Source organism: Mauremys reevesii, linkage group 7 (genome assembly GCF_016161935.1).
Source record: "Mauremys reevesii isolate NIE-2019 linkage group 7, ASM1616193v1, whole genome shotgun sequence".
NCBI lineage: Eukaryota > Metazoa > Chordata > Testudines > Geoemydidae > Mauremys > Mauremys reevesii.
The window spans coordinates 92,612,410-92,639,898 of NC_052629.1; the positions used below are offsets into that span (position 1 = coordinate 92,612,410).

General features: G+C 43.2%; 1 protein-coding gene and 1 long non-coding RNA gene across 4 annotated transcripts in view; both read right to left on the bottom strand.

Annotated features, from left to right (window-relative positions):
* PHF2 (PHD finger protein 2) overlaps positions 1–27,489 on the bottom strand; it is a 143,129-nt gene that overhangs the window by 73,746 nt on the left and 41,894 nt on the right. The window lies entirely within an intron of this gene.
* LOC120368785 overlaps positions 8,627–27,489 on the bottom strand; it is a 59,407-nt gene continuing 40,544 nt past the window's right edge. Inside the window, exon 2 of the long non-coding RNA XR_005582785.1 lies at positions 8,627–8,883. This is a non-coding gene — a long non-coding RNA (uncharacterized LOC120368785). The remainder of the gene's footprint in view (positions 8,884–27,489) is intronic.

The following is a 27,489-nucleotide window of genomic DNA, read 5'->3' on the forward strand; positions in this document are numbered from 1 at the left end:
TGTTCACTTTCAGATGTGATCAGTCTCTTCTGGTGCGTATTGTATTACACTCTAGTATTCCCTGGCACGTAATATTTGTCAAATAGTTTATTTGACAATGGTGGGGAGGGTTGTCACATATTATTCAACTAGCTCTATAAGCTGATCAGGCAGTATTCACTGCATCAGTTGTTGAATAAATTGTTCACAATTTTTTAATCTGACTAGCACAAGACGTATAAATCAATACAAGCCTCCTGGGTCTGTATTCTGCTAATTTAATTATAACTTATTTTTAACTCTTTTCTGCCTCACCAAAATAGGGCGAAAGGCCTAGAGACTTTTATCGCTGTCCTAGAACAGGCACTTCACTCTTAATTTCCCAGGACTCCAGAAATACACGTGTCTTGTTCTCACACTGAATCAGCTCCCACCCCCAAGTAGTAACACTGAGGGTGATCCAGCCTCAGACCTTGGGAATAACCCAGCACCACACTGGTGGGGATCAATACAATAATACTTTGCACTTCAATAGCAGCTTTCATCCAAGATTTCAAAGTTTCTCTACGAACAATCAATCAATCCTCACAGCCCATCCTGGTAAGGTATGTATTACCCTCAGCTTAAGGATGGCGAAACTGAGACACAGAGACACAACAGTACAAAGCAAAGGCCCCAGTTCTGCCCCTATTGAAGTCAGTGGGCATTTTGCCACCAACTTTACTAAAAGTCAGTGACAAAGCCACAAGCGTGTGCTCATGGAGTCTTGATTCCCAGAGATGGAAAGGCTGTGGTGTCAGACAATGTTCCAGCTTAATTTTTTTTTCTTTTTTTTACACTTTGTGTGGAACAAAAGACTGCCAGAGTCAAGTTTAAAACCTCTGAATGCAGCCTCTCTCACCCCCTGCCCACCCTCTAATCCTCTGTCCGACTCATCCCCTTAGCTCCATTCTACCTTTCCTCTCCCATTCACTGACTCCCTCTGCAGCACCATTCTGGATTTCTCCTTAACACTCTTCATTCATCCTCCACTCACTTCCGCTCCCTCTTTCAGTGCCCCATTCCCTCTCTCTACCCTCAGTCACCTACCCACCCAATCCTTCTCTTCTCTTACCTTCGGGGGGGGGGGGGGGAGGGAGGGAGAAAGGTAGTGATGGCACCTAGAGGTGTATTTGCCCAGAGTCAGCAGATTGAGACCCATTTTCCTCTCTGCTGCAGCAGGAGGCACGGCTCTCAGGCCTGGCCAGTTTATGTGGTAGTGTGGGTAGGCTGCTCAGGGCCTGGTGCTGGCTCCCTAGCAGCAGGAGAGCTCAGGGGCCATGCTGAGCAGCAGAGACTGAGCCCTGTGTGATGCATGCCTAAGAGCTGAGGACACAGCTTCTAACCACATGGTTTAGAAAAATGATAGCAAAACAGACGTGTGGTATTTTTATTCCTAGTAAAGGTGGTGATCCATAATTCACCTGAACTCCCCTCCCATCTAATAACAACACAGGATCTAAAAGCACAACGTCCCTGCAAGACATTTATCATTCGCTGAGCAGCAGTGTTCTTCCTTTCGCTTGTAGCTTATGTGAAAGGTAGGATACTCTTGCCCCTCAGGGCTTTGTTGGAACACCACACCTATCACAATTTCAGAAGCCTCCACCTGAGCTATAATAAGAGTGGAGAGAAATCTGGACTTCTCAGAAGTAGAAAGAATCATGATTTATCCTCCCATATTTTATGGTTATCCCGCACTGCCGCATCTACTTGATCAAACGTTTATTACTCTTTTTGATCAGATCTGACATTGTATGCAATTTCAGCAAAACCGAAGCATTTACTTGAATGCCTAGTCAGCCTAGGGAAAGCTCTAACTTGCTCAGATGCAGAACTTTTTCAGCAAGGGCTTGCTTTTTTATCCAGTTTACCAGACAGGTTGACACACTGATTCTCACGTGACCAAATGATGACATCTGCAAGTGCTTTAACCGTATGTCAAATACCATAACGGAGGCAAGTGATGTTATAGAAAGGAAAGACGAATGAGGATGGGAGAATAGCAAATCCAAACTATGGCCCAATTCAGCAGAGTATTTAAGCACATGTTAATTTTAAGTGCACAAGCAAGCCCACTGACTTAAGTGCTTTGCTGAATCAGGGCCTAAATGAGAGAGAACTCTGAATATACCAAGTAATCAATATTCCATTTAACTGGAAGGCGTATACACCTTACAGATGAGCCAGTGTAGGGAGAAAATACATTTGGAGGTACAGATTTCAGCAACTCTCTCATTTCAAAACAAACTCTATCCCCTGAATCCACCTGTCAATGTTTGTGCTAGACAGCTGCTTCAGCGACCTGCTAGAACAAAACCATGTAAAGCACATAAAATCTGTAATATCCAAGTCTCCTACGTGCTAATCAAAAACAAACTGACAGGCAGGATTTCCAAGAGAGTTAGCTTAATAGGTTCAATGTCCAGGTGCCCTCTACAGTCTGATGTTTTTAAGATTCTAATGCCATTGCCATCTGCTGCTTCATCTTTTTGCACCAAGTGCTGAACTCTGACCATGCACTCCCCCATCCCTTGCACCTGACAGGGCAGCAGTCCTTTGACTGTTTAGCAAACATTCCAGGGGAGAACAGAATGCATCCAGGGTCCCCCTGATATCCTGTTACTTTCAATGGAACATCAACGGGCTCATGGCAGCACATCAGGGAACCCAGAGGACTGGGCCAGGAGATGTGGAGATAAAAAGAAACTATTTCATAGTACTGAGCACAGGACGAGGAGCCAGGAGTTTCTACCCTGTTTTACACCAACTCCCCCGTGCGGTCCCAAGCAAATTACTTAACCTCTTTGACTCAGCTTCCCCATCAACAAAATAATGGTACTTGCCAGCCTACCTCCAAGGGTGCTGTGCAGATTAATTCATTAATATTTGTGTAGGGCTTTGAGGAGAAGTTCTACGTAAATGCTGAGTGGTGCAATTGAATAGTGCTCTTTTAATTGCTTTCCTGTAGCGTGTGGGCTCCATTGTTTGGAATACTTTTGTAGGAGTTTGTAAATAAAACATTTTGTCCTTTTCCATTCCACAAATCCTCAGATTTTCAAAAGATTTCCAGCAGCTGCATGATCTTGCCCTTGGTTCATGTAGGGACACAGCCTCTTTCATTGCTCATTGGGACCATCAAATGATGTCAGCATCACTCTGTGTTAACCAGGTATATGTTACTGTATAGCCAGCACAGAGAGCAGCAAACGTGGCTTTTTTAATGGCTGTTAATTTTCTGTAGTCTCAGCAATAATAGCAACTTTAAAACAAACATACTCGGTATTTGGAACTCGGAGGATTTCCCCCAAATCAGATTATAAGATCTTCCAGGCAGTTCATTTTCTGTTTTAAAAACTTTGACCATGCCCCTTTGAGTTGAGGGATTTATAATACAGTAAAGGGGTTGGAAGGAAAAAAAGCACAATGTGTAACTAATGTGGATTATTTGTTGCTATGCAGTGTCTAAGGGAGTATAAACTAAGGCATATCAACCTCAGACAGGGTCTGCGCTGTGGACATTTCCAGAAAAATTCCCACCTGTGTATAGAGTGATCCAGCTGAGCCGGTGTTAGCACACGCAGGAAGCATAATGGAGACAGGGCTCTGGCAGCCGGACCTGCTTTTACCTCCATTTTAGTTAAACCTGCTGAAAGCAAGTCTAAGCAAAATGGTGGTTAAAAACATGTCCCATCTACCTTGATGGCATATTTTCTACAAAAGGAATATGCTTGTGAGCTAAACAGCCATGATCCAAATCCTGGGATGTGCCGAGCACCATTAAAGTCACTGAAGTCAATGGGAATTCTAGGTGTACCATTAAAAAGTACTGCTTGTTTCTAGCACACGCTCTAAAAGGTAGGCGGGTATTGTCTGTGTAAAGAGGCACAATGTTATTGCTACTGCAGTTTGCTCCCAGTAAATACAGGTGTGTGCTACAAAACATATTCAGAAAGTAAAGCTAGTCAGAATGCAGCAGCCTGCTTGCATGGAGCATCACAGCGTGAGAACATTCAAGTGGTGCTCTGTAAGCTGCACTGGCTGCTTGTAGGTTTCCAAGTGGAGTTTAAGGTGCTGGCGTTGACCCACCAAGCCCTCAACAGACTGGGACTTACTCTCATAAGAGACCGCCTCTCGCCCTGTGACATACAACCAAAGCTGATTGGGCAGGGGGAACTTTTCCTTTGGCATATGGTCCCCCTTCTGTTGACTCTTCAAGCACCCTGTCAGACTCATTTTGGAGGGAGCCTTTGGCGAAGGAAATGCTGTCCACGGGGGGATGTTTAACAGAGGTGGGGGAATAGGGATATTGATTCATTTTTACTTTATCTGCACTCTGTGATTCACTGGGGATTTTGTTATGCATTGCAGGGTTGCTGCCGTCTTTCTTTTATGTTCGCAGCTGTGCTTTAAGCGGACTGTCAGGGATGCCTAAAGTATAAGATAACTTCCCCTTTTCATTTTAGAAAACTAACTTAATAAAAGCCATATCATAGTTCTGTACAGAAATGGAAGCTGGCGTGAATGACAGTGAGGAGCTGCTTGTGCGGCTTCTTCCTAGACATATTCCTTTTAGCCAGTTGTACAAGTTGTACAATCTGGGATACACTTTATTCTTTGGATGACTACACCACCTTTTTAAAAGAAAAAAAAACCTTGCTTGCAATTGTGGTGTGTAACAGAGAATTAGCCCTTTGGGAGGCAGCATGAATCACTTGACCTCTAGAAAGCTACTTGTAAGACTAGGTGAAATCAGGACCTTCCTGAAAAACAAATGTTACAGCCAAGTTAAGCTATTCAAAGAATTATTTTAAAATTGCAAAAAGGGATCTATCAAATCACATTATCTAATCTGTTCTATCTCTGACATTGGTACAGACCCCATAACTACAGTATGCGGGCACTAAAATACACTCTATAGCTATCCATGTATCTGGAGTATAGACATACCTAGGAAGATCTAAATATTAAGCTCCTGAGACCCAGTGATCTGAAATGCCAAACAGCTTGAAAGAACACCCAGCTGCTCTTCCTGATTTTCTAAAAATGATAACCCACGAGAAATAGTGTCTACCAAAAAAATCACAACAATAATTTTGAAAAACATGGGTTGAGCGTTTCTCAGCAGGACTGATACAAGCCACGAGGACAGTTAAAATAACAGCGGATACAGGATCAAAACACTGGTGCCAACAAGCCCTTGAATTTCACTGATGGAATTTCATGTTTTATGTAGTCAACAATATCCATATTGGTCAAACCTGAGTCATAAAACCAGCTAAAAAACACCAGTCAGATTATATTTATCAACCTTTATTACAGGATATTTTCCCCCTAAGGTGTAACAGCAGCCTCTCCATTATATCCAATAGCATTCATCATAATCCTCCCCCAGTCATCATATTTTTTAGCATATTATTCATTGTGGGGAAAATCTGGTTTTTCAGATACCAACAGCCTGATCCAAAACATATTAGGAGTCTCTCCACTGATTTCTGTGGGTGTTGGATCAGGCCTGTTCACAACAGATTTCGGTTTGGAAGGAAACCGGAGTTTACTTCATCCTGCAGAAAGTTGCTAGCTTTATTATTTACATTGCTATTGTTCTTGGGTAAATAATGTTACAATGCTTAAAGGCCAGATTTGTAAAGATATTTCAGTGCCTAACTCCCACTGGAGTTCAAAGATCTAGCCCTGCAAATGAGTCACTGCCTCCCAAGCACCTCCTCAGGGCACAGAGTAACCTTACGGCATCCCTACCTCGGTTTCCTCTCAGTGACATGGCCCTCTGGTTCAGCCATTAACAAAAAGGCCATAGCTTCCAGCTTATAAAGGTCCACAGCAAATAAAGTCTTTGTGCTAGTTTCAAACGGGCCCAGCCCCTTATTCCCGTGGGGTCTGTGTCCCCTATTCTCATTCGAGAACTCTTCTACCCACCCTATGAATGCAGCTTTCAGCCCTTTCCCATCTCTCCCCTCAGCCCCTCCTGGACTCCTTTGGGTTGCTCCCTGCTCCTTCCCACACCTCCCTGACCAGGAGTCTTTCCCTGGTTTTGGTCTCGGCAGTAACTCCCAGACCTTCCTACCTGGATTCCTCCACTGGCTCACAGTGTCCAAGTGGCCCTCCAGGCCCAAACCCTCCGGTCAAAGGTCTCCACAGGACCCACCTGATCTCTGAAGCAGCTTCCTTTCCCTGCTCCCTTCTGGCTCTTCATAGAGACCAGCTGCCCTGCATTAGGCCTCATGGAGAGGTTGTTAATGAGGCACAGCTGGGCTGGACCTGTTCCCTCTCAAACAGCCCAGTCTACCCTGTGACAAGCCCTAAGTGATTTAGGAGCCTAATGTCTTGTCCACACATTTAGTTCTCGGCCAGCAGGGATGTGACTCTACCCACATGAGCCTGCTGGGCAGACCCTGGTGACGTGTCTGTGCTTTGATCTAGTCCTTTCTGAAAGAGGGCTTCAGAAGTGACTTAGGCTCAATATGCCATAAGTGACTTAGATTCTTCTGAAATGTCTGTTTGCTGGGATGGGAATTTAAAATGTTTTATGTTTTCCACTACGTATATTTTTTTACCTCTGAAAAGAAAATATTAGAATAAAAATGTCTCCCCCTCCCCCCGGAAAGCTGAAAATGGGGGACAAACATACATAGAAGATGGTTCAGTGACAGTTTTCTCTCCAAGTTAAATGAAAAAGAGTAAAATTTTCAAAAGCATGTAAGTGGCTTAGGAACCTATTTCCCATCTTCAGCGGTTCATGGGAACTTAGCAGCCTAAATCCCATTGACATAAACTCAATCTTATCTGCTCAATATTCTTGTTATCTACATAAATATCCAAAACCTGTTTGATTCTTGCCAAACTCTTGACCTCAATGCCATCCTGTGGCAATGAGTCACGGAGGCTAATTGCAACACTGTGCCAAAAGTGTTTCCTTTGATCCGTTTTGAATTTGCCACCATTCAATTCAAAAGAACACTCCCCTGTTCTTGTGTTACGAGACAGTTTAAAATTCCAGTTTATAAAGACATCTTTACTGGGTTTTTCTTTTTAAAATGTACTGTATTGTTTCCATCTAATATAAGCTCTCCTGCAAAAGGCCGTTTGTGGCATAACTGTTCTCGCAAGAGACTCAGTGATGGAGCTCTCTCCTTAAGGCTGTGCAAAGAGACAATCCTAACCCTTCTAGCTGTTTTGTAAAGCCAAGGTGCTGTACAGATCAGGCCCATTTTACCTAGTAGCTTCCATCCCTCCTATTATGTCTTTTGGAATGGAGTGAAATGAAAAGGATTTACTCTGATCCTAATGAAGAGCTTAGCTGGTAAATTTGCTAATGTCATATCAGCAGAAGTTTCTCAGGACCTGATCCTACAAATCTCTCCTAATGGATGCTGTTCCATGGATTAGGCACTACTCCCATGAGAAAAGATTACTCATGTAATTCATAGTTTACAGACTAGAGGCCATGATACTTAATAAAACATAGCATTGGTTGGGTTTAATTTTTCATTTTTGAACGAACAATTAGTAATTTAACCTATGAGCCAGATTCTGGCTCCTGTGCTGGCCCCTTTGGGCTGCTCCAACGGCACAAAAAGATGGGAAAATTGCCCTAACTGGGCAGCTGAGGATTCATCCAGCACAGGGGAATTCCAGGCTGGCAAAGAACCAGGCTCCATAACCTGACTTCATAACAAGTAATAAGAATAATATATCTTAAAAAGATCTCAAAAGCAAAATTCATTTAATTTACCCATCTTGAACAAATGCATAATTCTTGCAGCTGGTGAACTGCTGCGAATCATTCTCTTTACATATTTAATGGACAGATAAGAAGACCAGAGCCCTTGTGGGCTGTTATAAAAAAAGAAATTATCCATTTTAATCAGCACAATTGTTAATTAATGTAATTAGTAGATTCACTGGCCCCAGCACTTGGATACAGATGAGAAGTGCACAATGCAACTCAGGAGGGGATGCAAAAGTGGCTCAAACCGACCTCTACACTCCTCTGAACATGGGCTAGCTGTTCACTTGGCCAGTATTGTAAGTTAGAGCAATCTGAAAGTTGATCTAAATTACACTGATTTCCAATAGCCCCAACAGGGAATGACAGCAACTGGGAATAACTGAGGCCCAAAGAATCTCCAGCTACTCTCCATTTTCCCTAGTCATGCCCTCTCTGCTGGCTGCACAGCTGTTACACCACTAGATGTATGCTTTGTGATCCTTCTGTAATGGACTAACCTGGCTTTTGAGCTGATTTGCACGCACAATGCAATATAAACTGGCTTCAGTGCAGACAAGGATGGGGCTTTTATTTTCAGTCTGGATGACACAGTTCATACTAGTGGTTGTCTACATTTTTAAGCCTGGGCCCAGTTTTCAGACTTGTGTGCCTAAATAGGGCCTCAAATCCTGGATCTGGATGCTCACATTGGCACTAAGGTGCCCAAATGCCAGCTTTCGGTGCCAATTTCACTGCCAAAATGAAAGATTTGGCCTCAAGATTGAAAACTGGACTTCCCATTAACAAGTTAAACTTTAAGAGTCAGTGTTTACATTTAAATTTAAATGGTTTTCCCCCATTATAACAAAGCATCCAGGCTGCAGGTTCATAATTGTATTTATTGATTTTGTTTTGTAGTTTTTTTCCTCCTCAGATATCTCAAGATTACTTCTCCATTGCTGCAGCTGCCTCAGACTTGAATACCAATCAACACATGGTCCTTAAATTCTTGCTAATCAACACATGATCCACACGTTCCTGTTGAGCCTGTTATTTCTCCTTTATAACCCTACTCTCTTCTCACTTCAGGAGTCAGTCAATATAGTTGTTCTTGCCCAGTTAGCACAAAGTCTCTCCTAAGAAGAGAGGAGTAAATATTAACTGAACCGTGGCTTGCATAAAAATATGATTTTGCTGATACTGTGTTTACACCCTCCCTTTATGTTTAATTCCTGTGAACATTCTAGCAAATGAGCTTAGTGGCAGGAAAATTCAGTGAAACGGTTCACTTTAGATGAATATTAGACAATATCCCTTAAAAACAAATTTTTAGCTTTGAGTTTTTGCACAAGAAGTCTGATTCAAAGCACATCCATGCAATCACAGTTCACAAACATACTATGTGACTGGCACAATGCGTCTGATCAAACTAACGACCATACCTTGAACTATGACTATCCCAGAACTAGTATTTGCAAACAAATGACAGATCAGGATTTAATCCCAGAAATTATTCTGCAAATAATTTTTAATAATGCATAAATCTGAGAAAATGATAAACTGTTCACAAAAAACGGCAAACAGTAACAGAGCCTAAATTCATTTAAGTTATTTGCTATGAATTCTTTGTTCAGCTCTACCTCTAAGAATAACACCAGTGCTGCCCACTCATTAACTACTCACAACAGTCTATGCAGAACACAGAAACTAGTACTCTTCTGTGACATAAATCTCTTTCACCCTTCCTACATAAAAGATTGAATTGACTTCCCTCCCACTGTGCACCCAAAATTCTAGTCTTTAACCAGAAAAATAGTATTGTAAAGATCAATGTCTGGTATTTTTACTGGACACAAACACAGGCATTCTGAAACTCTATGAGAAAAAGAGCTTCTTTCACAAGCACTGCAGAAGCCATCCTCCGTTCAATGGGGAGAGTTCAGTGTCTAATTCAAAAGCGGAAATGCTGATAGTACACATCCACAGAACTGCCTGGGACACAGGTGTCTTCCTCTTCATTTCAACATGTTAGTGGCCACTGCTTCTTCATTGCTGTAGCCTCCTATGTTCCTCCAAACAGCCATTCTAATCAGAAGGACAAAAAATTCTTGAAAAAAGTCTGGCAGAGGGACAGATGGGCTTATCTAGCAATGCATCCTAATAAACCATTTCACTCAATAGCTCGTACAATTGCTAAAGTCCTGATTCAGATTTTAATTCAGGCAAAGTTTCTCTTGAAACCAGCCTCAAAGTTATTTTTCCTGTGTAAGGAAGTGAATAAAAATTACATATATGGACTTCAGCAGTTGTACCTGCATGTTTAGTGACTGGATATTAGAACAATTTCTTATTCTATGCAAACAAAGATATACAATTCTGCTTTTTTTCTAGACAGCAGTAAATAGGTCAGGAGAACAACAGATGTAATCTCTTTCTTACCCTTTCCTTTAAATGAAATGTGTCACTTTTTGAAAAGGAAAAAATTACACCAAGGAAACAGAAAACACAGGCAGAAAAAAAAACTTTAAAAAATTAGTATAAACAAACTGGGGAAAACATGTTTATTCTACAATAGTGGGTCTTCTCACAGCAATGTAAAAACCATAGCAATTCACATTAAACACTGAGGTATGTGTTTCTTAAAGTGCTCTGTTTTTCAGAGGCTGAATACCTATCGTGATGCAGGAGTTGCCATGGTACAATAGAAACAATACAATTTTCAACTACTGAAGTGGTGGAAAAGTGGAGTTATAATGCCATGCAGAATGTAAATTCACAAAGAAAATCCAATACTCTGGACCAATTTCTGCTTTCAGATGTATTGACTTCAAAGGAAACCCCCTCCATGGATCTGAGAGTGGAATTTGGAACTGTTTGTATCTTATTAATTAAAGGGACTTAAATATGAATAATGAAATAAAAAGAAAAAATCCTGTACTGAGACTAGTTAAAAGAACTTCTTAGGTCATTGTAGTGCCTCACAAATATCAGCTGACCTATCCCACTTCTCATCATCAGACACATTATTCCTTCTGAAATCTTTTTTCCCCTTCAGGTGTCAGAGACAGTTCTGTCTCCACCCTTAATTAAAGGGACTATAACTCTAAACATTCTCTCTTTAATTTAGCCCCTGATTCAGTTGAACCATATTTTTTTCTTTTCAATTTCACTGTAAGGCACCCTCAGTTCACGGGACACAGCATCATGGGCCATATTCTGTGCATGGTGAAGTCAATGGCAGACTCTGTCAAATGTCTGATCTGGCCCCACATTATAGCAAAGAAGATAAAAAAAAGATTAACCCCTCATAGCCCTAAACCTCCACAAAACAAACAAAACCACCCTTAGTCCCAAGCAGAATTTTGACCGTGAGTAGGAAGAAAGGCCAGAGACTCCTTGCAGTCCGCTCAGGACTTCACTATTGTTACTGATTTTACATGGAAGGTGCTCAGCTAGCATGATGATGGGTGGCAGTGTAAAAGCCTACGATTTAGATAGACGGATTAAACTGTTTACTGAAATTTATCTAGGGCCTGGTCCAATTCAAACTGAAGTCAACGGAAAGACCCTCATTGACTTCACTATGCATTGGATTGACCTCTAGATCTAGAGCCCAGGACCCACGATTAGCTGGTTAAATTCTAATTTTTTTAAGTTATTAAGATTTTAAGCAGTAGTGACAAAATGGCCCATTTTTCCTGATGAGCTTAAACAAGGGCATCAAATGACTGCTGGAGAAAGTTTTCATTACAAAAAACAAAAACAAAAATAACCCAAATCCTGAGTCTTTTGCTCTTTTCCTTAAAAATCTCAAAATATAACCCAATTCCTAGGAAAGTTCTTCAGTGAAAATTGTAGTTAACGGGACAAGCTGTTTGTAAATTAAGACACAATCAAAGAAAAAATCTTCTTACAGTTTTTGGCGAGATCTTAGGTAAAATAACAGAGTGGGAGACGAGGAAGCTAAGTGAATTCACGTACACAATGCAGGGATTTCTCCCTGCTCGGCTGCTCCTCAAGTGCTCCAATACCCCTCCTTCAGGCTTTAGTGTTCCCTTCCTGGGGGCATAGGAGAAGTGCAGAGGTTCTGGGAAGGTGGGGGGCGGGGAAGATTCAGCATGGTGCTGCAGTGGAAAAAGGGGATGCCAGCAGAACAAGGGGAGGGGAGAAAGGCAGCTGAGAAGGGGTGAGTGGAGAAGAAAAGTGTGGAAGGGGCAGCCGAGCAGAGTGGGTAGAAAAGGGAAGCAAAACAGGTGGCTTCAGCAGACTTTACAAGAAAGCAATAGGTGCCCTAACTGTTTTTGATTATTGTCTCTGGCAAACGAAACCACACATTTCTAACACCACAGCGCAGTATCGCAGCAGAATCAAACTTAGTCACTGGCATCAGATTAAGAACAAAGTAACAACTGTGCTGCAATACCCTAGTTCTGTCAGTTGGGCCTTGGTTTAAAATAAACATTTAGCCATATACATTCAAAAACAAATCTTGTATTGAGTTTGTCTATCTGAAAGCAAACAACACTGTATATAGAAGAAATAAGAAAAATATCACTTAATAACCATGCTCAGAGCTACCTGTGGGAAAAGCCAAAGCTTATCTACCTGGCATGGTAGTTTAAGTTCTCCAGAAGGCTCTGAAACATGAGTGATTCATGCCAAGTTCAGAGCAACTGGTGAGAAGGGAGGATCGCTGCAAAATTACACAGAAGCCATGTAACACCGAAAAGTAAATTATTATTATTATTAGAGTTACCATATCCCCTGGCTGCCCTCCTCATGGACCAAGGTCCCAGTGTGCTAGGTGCTGTACAAACACAGACCAAACAGATGGTCCTGATTACATACATTTTTGCTTTAGTCTTGTAAGTGCCTAAACAAATGGAAAATTCTTTGCTAAAGTGGAAGGGTTAGAGTGCATGGCTGTAAATTCAAGGCTATATTCTTACAAGAACTTTGGAGCTAAAGAAACTATTTTTAAGCAAGCAGATAATTCAGAGGTAAACTTACAAGAAACTAAAACATTGGAAAGTATGAAAATTAAGTTAAAAGAGTGAATTATAAAATAAAAATAGCAAAAACTATAAAAATCGATGCAAGCGTCTCATTGGATAATCTCATCCAGACGACTCCAGTAAGCCGTGTCTTTTCTCTCCCCCACTTTCTTTTAATTTTTTTGCTATAAAGTGACAGATTGTTTTTTAGATTCTCATGAGCTCTATTTTTAAGATATTATAAATTCATGATCCCCTTTGTCCAATTCATTTAACATTTGGTAAAAAAAAAATCTACCTTAGGCCCAAAATTGAGACCTATATTTGTGTATTTTAGAAGAGGATTGAAAAATCCGGCTTTTAATTGCAATTCAGCTGCAACTTTAAGTTTGGAGCCACTAGTGCCACTGCCTAAGGCATTACAGATTTAAAAGTGTTAGTGGAATTTGCCAGTTTGAATTTTCAAATTGACAGAGTTTGTGCAAAATGGCAGAAAGAATCAACTGATCGGTTTAAAGTGGAAGGCATCCGAGATCCAAGAATAAAGCACCATATAAGTCAGCTATTGTTAAGCAGAGTCCCAAGTCCTGCCAGCCCCACAGTACATTGCTCTCCCATTGACTTCACACTGGACTTCAGCTCTGTTTGACAGTTTACAGGCTTTGGGCCCTAAATTACAGCATTTTCCTATTGAATCCCCTTCACATAGGAGGCAGTATTCTCCAGGGGCCAAACCCTGAAATCTTTATTTAGGGACCAACTGTGCCCCCACACCTTTACATGGCTGTGTAGTGCGGGCTGGGGAAGGAAGGAAGCAGCTCCCCTTCACTTTGCATGGCCCCCACAAGAGGGGCCCCAGAACTGCCTTGGGTGGTACAGAGTAGCTCCCCGAAGGAGGGGAGTGGGAGTAGGTGCAACAACTGTTCCACCTCGCTGTGCACTAGGCAACCCCAAGTGGGTAATATACTGCAGCCCATAAGGGGGGTCATTGAATGCACACCCCTCTACAGGGCCGGCTCCAGGCACCAGCTTATCAAGCAGGTGCTTGGGGCGGCAACTCTGGAGCAGGGTGGCACTTTCAAGTATTCGGCAATTCGACGGAGGGTCCCCCACTCCCGCTCGGAGCGAAGGACCTCCTGCTGAATCGCCACAGATCGCGATCGCTATCGTGGCTTTTGGGGGGGGGGGCGCTGCTTGGGACAGCAAAACCCCTGGAGCCAGCCCTGCCTCTCTAACAAGTCCCTGAAGCAGAATGCCTTCTGCTGCTTGCTTGGGGTATATGGCTCTGCACTGCCCCTTTATTATGGGCACTGTGCTGTTAGCACAATCTAGCCCTTAGAATTTACTCCACCTTACTTAGGCAAACACTCATTAACTTTATTTGTCTTCCTCTAACTTCAGTGGAACTGAGCCCCAGATTCATCGACACTGGATCTGAGACCTAGATTAATGAAGCCTGGATGCAAAAGGCTTGTAATGAGCACGTTGCCAGTTTTCATGTCATAAAATCAAATACTTGTGGGAGGGAAAAAAAGGAAAAGAATTATGAGAGGACCAAGATAGGTTTTGTTTCTTAAATGTCAGCTGTTCCGTCAGCAGTAAGCAATCAAATGATAAAAGCAAAGAAATGCACCATAAAAGCTTTTCCCAACGCCACCAAATAATGGCGGGTTCTTTCAGTTCTTTCCTGTTGTGCCCTTTTGTACCATCATTTGTTGTCATTTCTTGTGTCATTTATTTGGTCTAAGCCCTTTATCTTGGTATTGGATCCAGAGAGGTGAACCCTGAGCCTGCACTGAAACCTGTGGGTCCAAGAATCCACCCACAGGGATCCAACTGCTAGATCAGGAGCTTAAATTCCAAATTCCTCATAATAGGGACTTTGAGTCCGTTACACTTACACCAGAGTTGTTAGAAACAGAATTTGGCCTCTTGTGTTTTATTTCCTTGTAAAGTCCCATGCACGCCTATGACAGTTCATGAAAAACAGAGAAACCCACTTAGATATTGGGGTACCCCAACGTGCAAGAACCATAATTCAGAGGTGCAGCACAGTAACACAGAGCATGTGTGTCATTTAGCCATATTTGGTTATATCTACGTGAATATTTTAGTGCTCATAAACGATGCTGGATTGACAGCCCTTAAGACAAACGTCCTCTGTCCGCAGAACAGGTACAGTACAAACAGCAGAAGCTAATTTACCTCCACCTTGACTAGAGAAACTCCCTCTAGGGTTCATTCTCCATTTGGTCTTTGGCCCCTATGCTGAGCTACTAACAAGGTTGCCAATTAGTGTCAAATGTGATAGTGTTTTCTGTGACGCAGACACCTGTCAGCTAGGAACTGGACTGAGACCAGCACCTCACATCACAGTCTGTAGACAGCTTGATGTTAGTGCTTTGGAAACTGCCTATGCTCAGTGCCCCTGTGCCACTTATAAAAACGTACAGCTGGTGAATTTGTATTTCTCCTTGTTATAAATAATAAGGTTAAAGTCCCTTCACAGAGCCTTGGATTTCTTTTTCGCCTTTAGGAGATTTGTGGTTTTAACAGCACTAATTTCTATTTGCCAACCCTGTCCTTATAAATGAGGATGTTCATTAAATTAATGTTAAGCGATGAGCGCTATAATTAGGACACATTTAAAATACAGTACATCTGAATCAAAGACTATCCAAGATGTTCCCTTTCTTATTAAGAAGTAATTTCAATGAAGACTTAGTGCTTAGTTTAAGATGGATTTTCCCTCTTCTCCGCAAAAAAAAAAAAATTATTTATGCAATGTACAGGCTGAAGCAATACATCGCACGCTGACTAGTTCCTGCTATTTTACAAATTCATTGTAGTGCAAAGCTTCTCCTTAGCTACCATATTAATACTTAGGAGGCAATGCAGAGCACAGTGTGCGTGTAATTTTCTGGGGTGGATGGCAGTAAATGAAGGAAAACAAAGAAAACAAACAATAGTGGGTTGGGTATAACTAAAGGCTGATTATTTAGGAAAAGAGAACAAGACGTCAATTTGATGAGACGTTCCCCAGTTTAGAGCTGTTGTAGTTTATTCTATATCATGAAGGGCACAAACTAATTGAGGAAACACTTTTTGGACTAGAGTGCCCTCAAAAGGTGCGAAAGCATAAGAATACCATGGACGTTACAGCAACATGAAAAGGGTTGAATTCATCTGTGGGGTAAATTCTATTGAGTTACCCCAGGGATGAATCTGGCCAGCTGTGTTTGTCTGTATTTGAGGCCTGACTCTCTGCGTTTAAAGTTACATGTATGCCTGAGGGGAATATTGGCAGCGTCATTTTAATGCATATTGCAGGCCAACATTTGAAGCACCTGTATTGTCCAGTAGATATGTTGCCAGCAGATGTTGCAGACACTTTATATTCAAAAAGACTTACAGAGAATCAGGCAGCATCTAGGGCATTGCATTACATTATATTCTGACTTCCCCCTATGTATATGGTCCCCAACACTCTCATATCCATGCACCTCACAACCATTCATGTATTTACCCTCACAAAACCCCTGCGAGGTAGGCTAGTGCTGTTACACCCATTTAACAGATAGGGAATGGAGGCACAAGGAAGTGATTTGCCCGAAGTCACACACACGGAGTCTCTGGCTGAGTTGGAAATTGAGCCCAGTTCTCCTTAGTCCTGGATAGCATTCAGATATCACTAGCTGGGGAAAGGATCAAAATAACTAATCAAACATCTCACTTGCATGGGATGAATCTCCTAAAGGCCGCCAAGAGATACACATCCATTAATTAGGCTCCACGCCCCTCACCACTCAAGACATCGCCTAAAGCCCATCACATCAGCTGGCAGACTAGAACCACATCTCTGACCTGTTCTCCTTCTCCCGTCGCTTTTCTGGTGCCAATGCAGAGAGGGCAGAGGCGAGAAAGAGCCACAATCTGTACCACTGCCACTTTGCATGGGACTCAAGGAGCTCAAATGCATGACAGTTCCACCCGAGTAGCGCTGCATCTCCTGCCTCACGTGTGCCAGATCCCCTTTGCTGTCCCTGCACACCAGTCCCTTGCAAAGGGTTCCACACTGGCCTATAAATAAAGGGCAAGATTTGGTGCTGTATTTTTATTTGCTCATGATTTAAAAAAAAAAGTGCAAAAGTTCAGATAAAAATAAAAGAAAAAATTCAGAGTATTTCACTACTTCCAGTGTCAAAAAAAAAGTCTGTTTCCTTGCAACCCTCAGACATTCTAGTGCACTGGCCGAAAGGTCTTCCTATGCCACTGCTTCTCAGTGCTTCCACTCATAGCAGCAAGCTGTTTGCCTCAGGGACTGAGCCCCATTTCGATCAGCTGCTCTCTGTCTGATCACAACAGTGCCACAAGATGTGATGCAGTTTTTCACTCGTCGTTCTAATTCCCTTCAAAATCCTGCTTACTTTTACACAGTTATGATTCGTTTAAAGGAATGAAAGCTTAAGTTTTCATAGATTTGCACTGGCCATTAGCCACACAATCTCCATTGATTGTAATGTCGGTCATCTGGCTAAAACATTGACTAATGCTTTAAAAAGTCACCCTTCGTAAAGACAATACCGGGGCAAAATGTTTCTGCATTTGGTTGAACAATAACCTACTATTATCTGTGCCCTCCGTTCATCATCTTGTGGCAACTCAGGGCCCATTTTGGCGCTCACACTCACACGGGTGAATAAGTCAAGACTGACAGTTTTGAAGTGAATGGAGTCACACCAGTGTAGCAGGGATAAGAATCAGGGCCTCTAAAGTTTCAGTATGCAAGACCACTCAATAATTAAGAGGTTTGGCCTTGGCTTTCTTTGCTTGGTTACTGCACTATCATTTAGCTTTCTGCCAGCTTCAGTCTGAAGCAAACACTCAGCCAGACACTACTGAGCCATGAATGGTATCTGCTGTCAGTACAGAGCACTTGTGTAGACACCTGTTTAGAGGGAGGTGTGGCCAAACATGGAAGCGTTCCCAAGACTCACGGCTGTAAACTGTGGTCTGGATACTGTGTCAGACAAGTTTATCAACTACCCTTTGCCTATGCAGTTACAGTTTTGCTGGTTCTTGTTCTGCCCCTACTCCTTTCTGGGTTGTCCAGAAACACACAGGAAAATAAGCCAGGCAGGAGAAGAGTCAAGAAACAGAGAAGGGAAAAGCAGGAACATTCAAAACTTAGGCAACAAATTATTGAAGTTATGACAAATTAAAAACAAATCCCTCAAAGGGCAAAAAAGTATATTTAACTAAGAATGTAAAATAAAGCAGAATTAAAAAAAAAACCTCTCTCTGCAAAAGTCATTGCTGCCGCAACTCCATTAATGAAAATGGAGTTGCTCCAGGAAAGAATCTGGCCTCATATAGTAATAAAATTGCTTCCACTTAGGTGAGCTGGGTGTAACGTAAATGCTGGAAAGTGCAGAAATACCAATCATCACCCTGTGGAATTCATTGCCGCAGAAGGCCAGAGAGAGAAATGTGTTGGCTAGAGGACTATGCTATTACATAAACATTAACAACATTGCATCATATCTAAGCTATGTAAGATGAAACTTTGATGAGAGTAATGCGTTAAGGTGTGAGCTGATAGCCTACAAGTGTCAAGAAAGAATTTACACACACAGGTCTGCATGCTCTGTAGTGGCCTTAAGTGCACTGCTCTCAATTTTCTATTTCATCTTCTACTGAAGCACCGGGGACTGGCCAATATCATTGAGGGAAGACATCAGACAAAACAAACTAATGGTCCGGCCTGGTATGATGTTATGTTCTTATGCTGTGAAATGTAGCTATCATTAAATAGAGTCAGCAATATTCAAAATACCCTTTGTACTTCAGTGGCACTACATAATTATAGAGGTAGAGCTGGGTGGGGGGTTGAAGAGATGAGACACAATCACATTTGCTTCTGTACTTTCCAGGTTAATAGTGCCAAGGCATCACAAAGGAGCAGACACCTACATGGAGCTGTGGGTCACTGCCCTGAAAGCTACATAATGATACAAGTCTGTGTTGAGCAAGGCACAGAGATCTGGTTGAAATTCCCACATGTGGACTATCCTAGTCTTATCTTTCCTTACAACCCCCTCAGAAGGGTTTGGAGAAGTGGCCTTTTCATATGACCTGAAGTGGTTCTTATGTCAATGGAATACAGGATAAAGCCTTCAATTTGCAACACTACTCGACAGAAAAGGAGCATTTTAAGGGTCTTGGTGCAGAACTTTTAGATCCTTCAGCTGCTTTTGCCCAGTGTTACCATTTTACAAACTGTAAGATGGAATAAGGAAGAAAGAAATATGGAATTCCCCCTCCGTGATGGATCAGTGCCACATGCTAATGCAAAGTAGCCATGAGGCACCTGCAACAACAATATAGTCACTGTGGCATTAAAATTATCCTAAAACCTAGAAAAAAATCTGTACTAATTCAAAGACTGTAAATGGGGCCTGATCCAATGCCACTGAAATCAATGCAAATCTTTCTACTGGCTTCAATGGGTGCTAGATCAGGTCCTTGAGCATCAAAACCAACAGCTAACATATTCATCTTAGACCACTTGTTAAAATGAAGACCTCTTTTCATATCACCTAGGAAACAAAATCAGCATCTTTTACTACACAGTCAAATGATGTAATGAAACAAACTATGTAAAAATATATATAGTAAAGTGAAGGAGCTTGGAGTATCCTGAAAAAGCTAATGGTGATGCCTGTTACGTTCTAGGTTCCTGGGAGCTCCTCAAATCAAGGAACTGACTCTGGAGAGTGAAGTCCATATACTGTGAGCTTCATTAATCACATCTGCATTTACACAGCACTGACTAAAGTTCCAAACTCTTTTCCCAGCATGCACAAGGCTCAGAGTAACTCTAGGGAGGATCCTCACTCCTTAGGTTGTTCCCCTAAAGCACTGGTCAAGGTTCTGGAGGATAGGCCCCCAGAACATTGCAAAGTCAAGCACTGAACCAAGAATGAGCTGGACTCTGGGATATAAAACCCCACCATACCTGTGAAATATGTTCCTATTTTGTTCAGGTAAGAGAGCTTAGTGCCTGGTCATTAGTATTCTACATAACCAAGACCCTCGGCAAGCCTGGAATGTCTGTAAGTATAACAGTGTTTCTCTGTGGGTTACAACAGCGCATCTGTTCTGAGTGACAACTGCACTAGCTCCCAGAGAATTCTTCCAAATGAGCCCCGCTTGTTTGTTTACACACAACACTACACCCACCGTTTGAATCCAGTTGTAGAGGACATCTGAATATCTAGAGAAGCAAAATATTTTTAGCTATCTTTTCCTCTTTAAACGTTCACTGTGTGCGTTTTCTTTTTTGCATCTGTGGTTCATCTGCTATTTGGAGAAGCACAGAAAGAGGAACACTTGTGATAAGCACTCTACAGAGGGGAAGAATGGTCTTGTAGTTAAGACACTGGACTAGGACTAAGGAGATGTGGGTTCAACTCCTGGGTTCCTATGTTACTGGGGTAAATCACTTCATCTCTTGTTCCTCAAACCCCCATTCATAAAATGGGGATACTACTTTCTTTCTTCTACCTTAGGTCTGTCCCATATATGTAGGCTATATGCTCTTTGGGACAGGGACTGTCTTTTATTATATGCATGTACAGCACTTAACACAATGGGGCGCAATCTCAGTTGGGGCCTCTAGGTACAACTGTAATATACCTGTAGGCTGGTGGACTCGACCACCAGCCTGGGAAAAATAATCAGCCATGCCCAGTTCAATTCACAGCCCTGGCCTGTGTTTATTCTCCAAAATTTTTAAAAAAGGAAACATGGAGTGACAACATTATGCTACAGTCCTGTTCTCAATCTAGATTGTGGGGGCCCCTGGCAGCTTAATGGTCAAGACCTTTCCCAGACTGGTGGGATCCAGAGGGCCTCTCACTCCAGGGCCGCCCAGAGGATTCAGGGGGCCTGGGGCAAAGTAGGGGAGCTGCGGCACTTGTACTCACCTGGCGGCAGTCCGGGTCTTCGGCGGCATTTCAGTAGCGGGGGGCCCTTCAGTGGCCAAAATGCCACCAAAGACCCAGACTGCCACCGGGCCAGGGGTCGCGGGGCCCCTGCAGGGCCCGGGGCAAATTGCCCCTCTTGCCCCCCTCCCCGGGGTGGCCCACTCACTCCCTCGCAATCCTCTGCTACAGTCACAGGAGAGTATACTCTCATCTCTCTTTAGCTCCTAGGCTCCCTCAGGGAGCTGGGGCCCTCTTCTATAAATCCTGCCTGGTAATCATCAGACCCAATCACCAGATGTTGTCCAGGTGGGCTGGATGATTCCCAGCACCTGCCTGCCAGGCTCCTCTCCAGAACAGGGCTGGCTGCTCCCCAGCTCCCCTATCTTTTAAAGGGGCAGAGCGCCCTGTTACAATAATGTATAAAGAATAATGAGATTGAATGTAAACAAGTGGTACATATTTGGAAGCTCTTATAAAGCTATTTAACAACTTGCATTTTACCACAGATTCACTTCTCTCTCCTTCATTTATTTGTTCCTGAGCACATATAGGCAGATCTCTGCAACTGTAGAGGTCTTTCCAATGCACGACTTTCAACTGGACATTGCTACTGGTGTTGAGTTTGACTGAACAAATGCAATTCATCGTCTAAAGATGGCACAGCACCAAGTAGAAAGGGAAATCACTTCAGAAGATACTCTTGAACTGGTAAATATGCCTGATGTAGAGTCTCTTTCCTGGAATCTAGAAATGTGCTACTGAGGAAGCTGTTTTCTACACTGTAAAATGGGAAAGAGGCTGATTCTACTTCAAGGAAGAGTCAGTTCATCTAATAACAGCGATGTGGAATGTATGTTTACCCACATGATTTAATCCTGGCCAATTCAGCACCTTGCAGTGTTTAAGCCAGTATGCACTTTGGAATCTAGTTAGGAGTTTACTACCCAGTTCTACACTTGCAATCAGCTTGTGTGCGCAGTATGCACTACACTCACAAGCTTTGTCCATGACAGCTAGTAAAGGCTCCTCAGTATAAGCAGAAGAGGCTTTGCCTGTTGTGCTTGGAGTCAGAGCTCTTTCCCTGCTGGCTCTGTGTCGATGCCTTCACGAGTCAGCTTTGCCTACTCACTGTCAGACACCATCAGCCTCCACTAGTCACAGCCCTTCGTCCATCTTTCAAGCCCAAGTGCACAAAAAGCAGATAACTTAGAGGTTGAACTATGAGCCCCTCTCGATACTGATGAAAGAGTAAACTCCGGGTACCTGCAGAGTTCCAGATGCTCTTAATAAAGGTTTTTGTCAGCAGTTTTTCCTTTCCTACGTAAAGTGCCTCTCAGAACACCAATATCAGATATCATTATGGCAGTGCTCATTTCCCTACCTAACACAGACTTGGACTCACCAAGAGGAGGAAACAGCCAAAGACCTATGGTGTCTTGATCCATAAACAAAACGGGAGTGAAGTAATTGAAATATACACACTTTTTTTGGCTGCCAAAGGCATCACCTCAGAAAACTGTAGAAAAGGAATTTAGGTGGCATAGAAACATAATCCATGTAACTGTCCTTCAGAGCAGTATACTCCCCCATCCCTGAGATCTGAACCACAAACGGGGCAAATCCTGGAGTCATCATTCTCCATGTAAAATTCCCACTGAGGTCCTTTGAGAGTTTTGCTTCAGTAAGGGATGATTGAAAGCTGAGTAATGACCTTCAGATCTGGCCTGAATTTACAAAAGTGGCATTATGCACAAAACCATCTGCACCTTCTTGCCCGTGGCTTCCTACTTCCCACCTGAGTGCTTGGGCAGCTGTCAGGTGACCCCAGAACCCTGGGCATGTGTCTGCACACACACACACACTGCAAGACTTTTAAGTGATTCCTGCCTGACACTCAAAAGAGCAATAGGAGTGAAGCTTGGGTAATGTACCAACCCAATGCACGCTGGTTCTACAGGATTGCTGTGAAGATGGGCTCCAGGAGCCAAACTGCTCCTTTTGGGAGCAGCAGGAAGGAAAGCCTGCCTAAGTATGCCCCCAGTGCACCCCAATTCATCCCACCTCACCTGGACAGACTTGCTCTGTCACGCTCCCTGCAGCCAGCCCACATCCCTCCACTACAATGCTGCAGGCTGCCTGACAAAAGCTTCGTGTCAGTAAATGAGGCCGGACACTGCCTTCTGAGTCCTGGCACACTAGAGTATTTTACATTGGATTTCTAGTGGATGTTTTAAAAGAAATAGGTAACACCACACCCCAAAAATCAATAGAAAAGTAACATGAATACTTATATAAAAAGCACTGCTGGTGCTTGAATCTTCTCCTCCACAGCTGCTGTCATCTGGACCAGACTCTCTGTCTCTCTCTGCCTGATCAGCTTTGCAACTCATTTTGAAACTCAGGGTACGTCTACACTACGGGATTATTCCGAATTTACATAAACCGGTTTTGTAAAACAGATTGTATAAAATCGAGTGTGCGCGGTCACACTAAACACATTAAATCGGTGGTGTGCATCCACGGTCCGAGGCTAGCGTCGATTTCTGGAGCATTGCACTGTGGGTAGCTATTCCGTAGCTATCCCATAGTTCCCGCAGCCTCCCCCCCCCCTTTGAATTTCCGGGTTGAGATCCCAGTGCCTGATGCGGCAAAAATCATTGTCGCGGATGGTTCTGGGTAAATGTCGTCAGTCACTCCTTCCGCTGGGAAAGCAACGGCAGACAAGCATTTCATGCCTTTTTTTCCCTGGATTGCCCTGGAAGATGCCATAGCATGGCAATCATGGAGCCTGTTTCGCCTTTTGTGACTGTCACCGTATGTGTACTAGATGCCGCTCACAGAGGCGATTCAGCAGTGGCACACAGCTGCATGCTTTTGCTTGTGCATGAGAGCAGCGATGGTTATCAGCCATATTGTACCATCTACCATACCATAAATGGGTAATCAGATGGGCATGGCTACCAGTCCTTTTGCACGGTTCCATTTGCTGCTGTCATAAGTGCCCCTGGCTGCTCTTAGCCAGGCGCTAAAGCTAAAATTGGGAATGACTCCTGAGTCAATCCCTCCTTTTGGTATCTAAAAATAGAATCAGTCCTGCCTAGAATATGGGCAAGTGTACTAGAGAACCACTGTATCAGAGAACCAGAGAGCACAGCTGCTCTGTGTCAGATCTTGCATAGATTATGAGCTGTATGCTATTCACAGGGGGTGCTCCTGCAACAACCCCACCTGTTCATTCCATTCTTCCCCAGCCTTCCTGGGCTACCATAGCATTGTCCCCCCACTTGTGTGATGAAGTAATAAAGAATGCAGGAATACTTGTTAGTGAGAAATGAGTGGAAGGCAGCCTCCAGTTGCTATGATAGTCCACATAGGACATTAAGGAGTGTGGAGGAGAGGAGCCCAGCATCCTGCTGCTAGTCCAGGGGCAATTGAATCTTTTCTTTACACATGAAGGGTGGGGGCTGATGAAGCTCCGTCCCCTGTTGCTATGATGATGATGGTTATCAGCCATATTGTACCATCTACCAGGAAAAATTAGGGCCAGGCGCCCTTGATCGACCTGACCGATGCTAGTACGCATGGTTACCAGGCCTTTTGCACTGCCCCATGTGCCAATAGGCTGATGATGACAATGGGTATCAGTCTTATTGTACCATCAGTCACCCATGGCGGGGGGAGAGCAAGGATGTTGGTGTTGAGTGCTGCACCATCGCGTCTATCTGCAGCATTCAGTAAAGATAGGGTGACATGTAAAAGAGTCAAGACAGGATTGTTTTCCCTTTCACTTCTGGGGGTGGGTGGGGGGGTGCGTAAATTGCCTAGCTATGCCCTGACCGACCGCGGACACTGTTTTTGACCCTAGAAGCATTTGGAGCTCAGCCAAGAATGCAAATGCTTTTCAGAGACTGCAGGAACTGTGGGATAGCTTGAATCCTCCAGTCCATGAGCGTCCATTTGATTCTTTGGCTTTCCGTTACGCTTGCCACGCAGCAGTGCGCTGAGTCCCTGCTATGGCGTCTGTCTGGAGATATTTTAAAAATGATTTTGAATTTCGTCTTCTGTAATGGAGCGCTGATAGAACAGATTTGCCTGTCCTTACAGCGATCACGTCCGCATCGTCCATGCTGGAGCTCTTTTTTTATTTTGATTTCGGACTGCATCGCCACCCGTGCTGATCGGAGCTCCACGCTGGGCAAACAGGAAATATTCAAAAGTTCGCGGGGCTTTTCCTGTCTACCTGACCACTGCATCCGAGTTCAGATTGCAGTCCAGAGCGGTCACTGGTGCACTGTGGGATAGCTCCCGGAGGCCAATGCCGTCGATCAGCGTCCACACTAACCCTAATCCGATATGTTAATACCGATACTAGCGTTACTCCTCTCGTTAGGGAGGAGTACAGAAACCGGTTTAAAGAGCCATTAAAATCGATATAAGGTGCCTCCTAGTGTGGACGGTTGTGGCGTTAAATTGGTTTTACGCTCCTAAAACCGGTTTAAACGCCTAGTGTAGACCAGGCTTCAGAGGAAGATGTATTATTTTTCCTTTCCCTTCAGCTATCAATATGTCTTCCAATTTGCTATTATTTATTATTTAACTTTTCAATTCTGTTATTTTTCAATTACTCGATAAAATGCTTTGGAAAGCAGTTTGTATGAAGTATGCTATGCAAGATATTCTTGCATTACAAATTTGTTACAAAAATAACACACACGGTTCTTTACAGTGAAGGACAGGAAGAAAGATTGTGATTCAACTTCCATTTGTTTGCCTCAAAATAGCACTTTTTGACTGAGCACAGCTCAGAACTACTGGAGAGAATTGGTGTATATATGCAGCAAGTGGCCTTTAGTTCCTCAGTAGAACCAAAAATTGTATTGCTTCATAAATGAAATATTATACAGTATGAAAAAATGTAAATCAGTCAGAAAGAAATATGTAAGGCTGCAAAATCACAGCAGTTTAAAGTTATTACACCATCAAAAATTTCCGCTACCATCATACTGCTCAGTGCCCTGCTTAGACCTGGTTTACTCCAGAGACAAGTTTATTTCCCAGAGCCAAAAGTCAGACACTCAAAATCAGCAATAACAGCAATGTTCTGTTTCTTGATTCCCCGCAGCAGAAGGTCACAGCTCTGAAGGACTGGTTTATTAGGTCATGTAACATTTTAGCTTTCATTATGTATAACCACAAGAATTGACCTGCCACCCAAGATAATCATTGGCAAAGACTTTATTGAGGATGGGCCGTATGCTGCAGACCTTACTTTGGGCTAGATCATGCCCTCGATGTAAAACTGTTTCTAGGGGGGATGATCCCAGTACTTTGTCCTTACACAGGCAATACTCCCACTGACTAAAGCAATAGATTTAAGTGGGAGTTCCGGCTAAGTTAAGCAGCACAGTATGAGTGACTGATACATATGGGCCCAAATCCTTGGCTCCAAACCAGTCTTTGTACACCATTCCAGCAATGCAAAGGGGCTGGAAAGCCAGCACAGCTGGCCAGCTGGGGATTTCCCAGGGCAAGGTAATGCCTGGCTGGAATAGGAGCCTTTTGAGGCACTGCCTCCTGTACCTCCTCTCTCCAAGCCCCATGTGCTGGGGATGGGGTTGAGAGAAACAGGGTGTGACTAGCACACTACTGTACTCCTGTAATCCCCAATCAGAGACCTGGCCCCTTGGACCATAGTTATATCGGGTGAAATCATAGCTGCAATAGAGTCAATGGGAGTTTTGTCATTGGCTTCACTGGGGCCAGGATTTCACCCCATTCTAGCCTCTAGCAGTGGCTCTCAACCTTTCCAGACGACTGTGCCCCTTTCAAGAGTCTGATTTGTCTTATGTACCCCCAAGTTTCACCTCACTTAAAACTACTTACAAAATCAGACATAAAAATACAAAAGTGTCACAGCACACTATTACTGAGAATTACTGACTTTTGCATTTTTACAATATAATTATAAAATAAATCAATTGAGATATAAATATTGTACTTATATTCAGTATATAGCAGAGGTGGGCAAACTATGGCCCGCAGGCCATGTCCGGCCCGTGGGACCATCCTGCCCGGCCCCTGAACTCCCAGCCGGGGAGGCTAGCCCCCGGCCCCTCTCCCACTGTCCCCCAGTTTTGGAACCCCAATGTGGCTCTCGGGCCAAAAAGTTTGCCCACCCTGGTACATAGAGTAGTATAAACACATCATTGTCTGTATACAATTTTAGTTTGTACTGACTTTGCTACTGCTTTTTATATAGTCTGTTGTAAAACTAGGCAAATATCTAGATGAGTTGATGTACCCCCGGAAGATCTCTGCACACCCCCGAGGTACATATACCCTTGGTTGAGAATCACTGGGCTAGAACAGTCCTGAGGCTGATCTAAATTACACTAGGCACAAGGACGACACAGAACTGGCCCTATGGTCAGGGTGTGACAAGTAGGAACTGCACCAGTGCTTACTGGGTACAGGTGACTGAGCTCATGAATTGTCCCTCTAATACAGCGCTACAATGCCATGCACCTTAAACTGAGCCAACACCCAGCCTGTAACATTTACAGTGCAGTTGTGCATTTACATCACTGTGTCTGTGAAACTGCTGAGACTAACTTTAAATGAAATAAATTAAAAGAAGCAGGTTAGTGCCTTACATAAGCTTTGCAAATAGGTAGGGAAAAGATGAGGTACAACTTCAGTAGTCCCTTTACACCTAGCTTCTTCATTCAAAACCAGCATGTCAGAAAAACATACAGTCAGC